Below are 6,000 nucleotides of genomic sequence, written 5' to 3' on the forward strand. Positions count from 1 at the left end.
TTGGACCACACTGGCTCTTACCTGCCCCTCTCTTCCACGACAGGAACCAAGGATCTAGCGAGCCCTGGAAGGCAGGGCCGTCTTTCGTGTGTGTCTCATGCGGTTCCTGTCATAGCAACAGGACATTAATAATACAGTGAACACCAGCCCCTTCCCAGGAAGGGAGGAGGTGGAGGGCCACTAAGAGAACAGAGGAACAAGTCTTTCCAGAAAACTTGCCAGGCTGGGGAAGGTTGTGATGGGTTCATTTGGTGGCACTGGAAGAGCTGAAGGGTGCTGCGTGGGCAGAGGCACCGGCAGAGGCTGCCCGGAACAGCATTGCCCGCTCACAGCAGCCTGCACACTGGTGGCACGCAGGGTCAGTGGCCCTCAGCTCACGCCCACACAGCTGTTCTGTAAGCATGAATTTGAAGACGGTGGCAAGGAAAGAAGGTGCACAGGTGGCTCTTCCATCCCCTCAAGCCAGTGTCCTAGGCAGTGTCCCAGCCTGGCCTTTGTTCCTTGGTCTCCATTCCCACCTAGGGAGGCCCTGGGAGCTGCCAGGGCGGCAGCCTGCGGGTGGAACTGGAACGAGACCCGGGATTGGTGTCGGCGGGCTGCATGCTCAGGAAGCTTTCCTGAGGGTCAGCTATGTGAGCAAACAGGATCAAATTTGCTTTCTGGAGGCCCCACAGGAGTCTCCCCGGGGGACCTTCCTGCCCCAGGGCCATGCCCTTCCCCAGCTGGCTCACTCTCCTGTCCCTATACCCCAACTCCACCCAGTCTCTCCCCAGAATCCCATAGTTCTTTCTAGGTTTTTTTGTTTTGTTTTGTTTGAGACAGAGTCTCGCTCTGTTGCCCAGGCTGGCGTGCAGTGATGTGATCTCGGCTCACTGCAACTTCTGCCTCCTGGGGCCTCGCTAGGCTAATTTTTGTATTTTTAGTAGAGATGGGGTTTCACCATATTGGCCAGACTGGTCTCAAACTCCTGACCTCGTGATCCACCCACCTTGGCCTCCCAAAGTGCTGGGATTACAGGCGTGAGCCACCACGCCCAGCCCTCTTTCTGGGTTTCTAAGCTTCACTGCATGAGGATACGTTGGAAGTAGGGGCCAAGCGGTCCCTGCAAAGTGAGGGCAGGTGGTCAGCCAGGCCAGTGAAGGGAGACTGAAGGGAGCTGTCAATGCGGGGTGAGGGGGCGGGGGGCTATTGTCTTATGTTCATTTCCACCCTCTGGAATAATCACAGAGGCGCACATTGAGCATTTACTTCCTACCAACTGCAGTGCTAAGTGCTTTCAACACGCTTTCACTTTTTATTCCCGTTTTACAGAGCGGGACACTGAGCCTTAAAGAGATCAAGCCATTTACCCAATATAGATTATAGAGAGCAAATAATTGGCAGACCTGAGAGTCAATTTCAGGGCTGTCTGGCTCCAGATCTCCAACTGAAATTAAGATGAAGGTTTCCAGAGTCAAACTGCCTGAGGTCAAATCCTGACTCCATAACTCACTCTGAAAACTTGGGCAAGTGACTTAGCTCTCTAAACTTCTGTTTCCTCATCTGTGAAATGGTGTTGGTAACAGAACCTATCTCACAAGTTGTTCTGAAGAGTGGAGAGTGAATGCATGGAAGGTGCCAGGCAGAGGGCCTGATGATAAGCATTCGACAGGCGTGGTCGTCACGATGCATGATGGTGATCATGGTCATCGTGGCCCTGGAACTGGCCTGCTGAGGTTTAGCTGCAAGGAAACTGAGCTAGGTGGACCCCTCCACTCAGCACCCTTCTTATCCTGCTACACAGGGCCCACAGCTGAACCCCTAGGTCTGAGGCACTACTGGATTTGCCTTTTTTTTTTTTTTTTGAGACAGAGTCTTGCGCTGCCACCCAGGCTGGAGTGCAGTGGCGCAATCTCAGCTCACTGCAACCTCCGCCTCCTGGGTTCAAGCGATTCTCCTGCCTCAGCCTCCCGAGTAGGTGGGACTACAGGCATGTGCTGCCATGCCTGGCTAATTTTTGTATTTTTAGAAGAGACCGGGATTTCACCATGTTGCCCAGGCTGGTCTGGAACTCCTGACCTCAGGTGATCCACCTCCCTTGGCCTCCCAAAGTGCTGGGATTACAGACATGAGCCACCGCACCTGGCCCCGGGTTTGCCTTCTTACTGGAGCCAGGAGAACACGTGTGCATTCTTCTCCATGTCCAGTCACCTCTTAAGGGAGTAAGTCTTCAGTCCTGGGACCATGACCTCCCAAACTCCTGGTGGGTTCCTATACCTGCTTTCAGGACCAGCATCACTGATTTTTCCTATTGGTCAGGCTCCAATACAGCTCAACATGGTACTGTTATTGAGACCATCTTTAAGTAAAGTTTCAATATTTTTTCATCATAGATTTGTTTTTTCATTTTTAAAATATTGCATTATCTATCTTGATTACTGACTTTTTTGGCATCCTGTTACATTTTGTGCCTGAGGCAAGTGCCTCACTCACCTCACTCTGGTCCCAGCCCTGCTGCATAGCGCTGCTTGAGTGTCCTCACAATATGGCAGCTGGCTTCCCCCACAGCCAGTGGTCCAAGAGAGCCAGGAAGCAGCGGCAATGTCTTTTATGGTCTAGCCTTGGAAGACACACTCTGTCACTTCTGCAATATCCTATTCATTACACAGGTCATCCCTGCTCAATGTAGGAGGCACTACATAGGAATGTGAATAGCAGGAGACAAGAATTATGGGGTCACCTTAGAGACTAGCTACCACACCGAGTCTCCAGCCCAGGCTCTTAGTGGTAGAGAGCAGCCTCCACAGAAGGAAACCAATAATCTGGTAAGGGAGTTTAGGGGTAGTGGGGAAATGTTGGTCACAGGATACAAAGTTTCAGTTAGGAGGAACAAGTTCTGGAGATGGAATGGATATGTTAACTATCTTGATTTAGTCATTCCACAGTGTATACATATATCAAAACATCATGTTGTACACTATAAATATATACAAGTTTTATGTGTCAATTTTTTTTTTTTTTTTTTTTTGAGACGGAGTCTCACTCTGTTGCCCAGGCCAGAGTGCAGTGGCAAGATCTTGGCTCACTGCAACCTCCACCTCCCAGGCTTATGCAATTCTCCTGCCTCAGCCCCCCGAGTAGCTGGGAATACAGCCGCGTGCTACCATGCCCAGCTAATTTTTGTATTTTTAGTAGAGACAGGGTTTCCCTATGTTGGCCAGGCTGATCTTGAACTCCTGACCTCATGATCCACCCACCTCGGCCTCCCAAAGTGCTGGGATTACAGGTGTGAGCCACTGTGCCTGGCCAACTGTTTTTAAAAAACAATAAAACTGGTGAGGCTTTATCCCTTCTCCACCACCCTTCCCTGCCTTAGACCCTGAGTGGTACTGACCCAGAGCTGGCCCATGTGGGGCCCACTCACCTGATCACAGTTCATTGGTCCAGGAAGAAGCACCTAACCCAATTGGCTGTCTCCCAGGGTTTTTAAATTTGGCAGCGAGTGAGTTCCTCTGGTGGAAGATGGACCCTGTGGGTGATTGTTCCCAGCTGGGTGGGGAAATTAGCCTGCAGAGACCGGAGAACCCAGGCCTCAGTTCCCATTGTGCATGAAGCCGAGTGACATCTCTGTACTGCTTTTTAGTCCATTTCCTGCTGCCATACAGAATTCCACAGAGTGGGCCAGACACGGTGGCTCACACACTTTGGGAGGCTGAGGCTGGCAGATCACTTAAGCCCAGGAGTTGGAGACCAGCCTGGGCAACGTGGTGAAACCCCGTCTCTACTAAAAATACAAAAATTAGCAGAGCATGGTGGCGCACACCTGTGATCCCAGCTGCTCGGGAGGCTGAGGCAGGAGAATTGCTTGAACCCAGGAGGCGGAGGTTGCAGTGAGCAGAGATTGCACCACTGCACTCCAGTCTGGGTGACTGACAGAGCAAGATTCCATCTCAAATAATAATAGTAATAATAGTATAAAAAATTTAAAAAAGAATTCCACAGACTGGGTGGAAAAGAAATTGATTTCCCACAGTCCTGGAGGCTGGAAAGTCCAAGAACATGGCACCAGCATCTTGTGAGGGCCCCACCATGGCAGAAGGATGGAAGGCAGAGGTAAGCATGTGAGACATGAGAGGGAAGTGGTCCAGAATCATCCTTTTTATCAAGAACCCACTCCAGAGATGATGGCATGGATCCATTCCTGAGGGCAGAGCCCTCATAACCTAATTACCTTGCAAAGGCCCCACCTGCCAATGCCACCATAACAACAGCAATTACATTTCAACATGAACATTGCTGGGGACATTTGAACCACAGCACTCTGTTTTGTCCATGGTCTGGGCTTAGAACCAATAAATTACCCCTTCCTCCCAAGCCTTCTTGAGTTGGGTGATGAAGTTCTGTCACCTCATCATCTCTTCCTGGGTGGCCTTCTGTGGAAGATGATGCTATCGGCAGTGTTTCTCAGCATGTAGCCAGTGCTATCGGCATCCACATCACTCAGGGCTCTTGAAAATATCAGTGCCTGGGCCCCACCTCCAACCTGCTGAATCAGATTCTCTAGGGTGGGCCCCAGGCTTCTGCAATTTTAACATTGGAATTTGGGCAGGACTATGACATAGTGACTCACTGCCCCTCTCCAGCTGTCCTGTGTGTCCTGCAGTTCATGCTGCTTAGTGTTGACAGTGTCTGAGAAACCCAAAGTGTTGTAGCCCTGGGAGGTGGTATGTGGGCTCATAACTTTGGGGAACCAAGTGGAGTTAAGAGCTGTGATAAAAGCACTGTGGGCGTTCCAGGCTGGGGTGGGGGCTGGAATCTGAGGAATGGAGGAGTATCTAGGAAAGTGGCTGGAAGCAGACAACCTTGTGCTGGCTGCAGCTCATTCTTAGTGGGCAGGTCTTAGCAAGTCGTGTCATTCACAGCCCAGTTAAAAGATGTACTGGGCCGGGCACGGTGGCTCACACCTGTAATCCCAGCACTTTGGAAGGCAGAGGTGGGCGGATCACCTGAGGTCAGGAGTTCGAGACCAGCCTGGCCAACATGGTGAAACCCCCATCTCTACTAAAAATACAAAATTTAGCCAACCGTGGTGGCAGGCACCTGTGATCCCATCTACTCAGGAGGCTGAGGCAGGATCATCGCTGGAACACGGGAGGCGGAGGTTGCAGTGAGCCGAGATTGCGCCACTGCACCCCACCCTGGGCAACAGAGCGAGGATTCATCTTAGAAAATAAAACAAAAAGTTGAACCAAGATTGCAAAGTTCCCTTCCAGCTCCAAAACTCAAGCCAGGGGCCCTGTGAGACTTTCCCGGAAGCCTGGGCCCTGAGGTTGCTGAGGGCGCTTCCATGCAGGTGCCGCTTCCATCCAGGAACTGAGCTCTGCCCTTCCGTTTGTTTGTTCACTTCACTCCTCCCCTAGAGGCTGAAGTTGCTTCTGGGAAGGAGGCTGGGCACTTCTGGGCTGAGCCTTGTTTCCATAGCACCCAGCCACCCTGCCAGGAAGACACAGGTTTCTCCTGGTTGACTGTGAGAGGACTTTGACCCGCGCTCCGTTTCCTGCTGGGCCAGACTTAGGAGGAGGTACCAGGGCAAGCAGCACAGTGGGACTTGCAGGTCCCGGACCCAGCCCTTTATTCAGACCAGTTGTTCTGGAAGTTTGGGCCCCAACCAAGAGCAACAGCAGCAGTATCAGGACACTTGTTAGAAATGCAAATTACTGGACCCCACCCTTGACCTACTAAATTAGAAACTCTAGGGTGGGGCCAGCCATCTGTGTTTTTGTAAGTCCCCAGGTGTCTCTCATGCACACCAAAGTTTCAGAAACACTTTATGCATTGTGTGTATGTGTGTGTGTGTGTGTGTGTGTGTGTGTTTTCTTTTTCTTTTTTTTTTTTTTTTTGGATTTGACAGAGTCTTTATCTGGCTTCTGTTACATCTGATTCTGACTCAGGTTTACGGACACAATGCTGGAAAACCAATTCCTGCTCTACCCACGCCTCAACTTGTTAAGAAGAAACACC

This window comes from Pan troglodytes, chromosome 1 (assembly GCF_028858775.2).
Source record: "Pan troglodytes isolate AG18354 chromosome 1, NHGRI_mPanTro3-v2.0_pri, whole genome shotgun sequence".
In the NCBI taxonomy this organism is placed as follows: Eukaryota; Metazoa; Chordata; class Mammalia; order Primates; family Hominidae; genus Pan; species Pan troglodytes.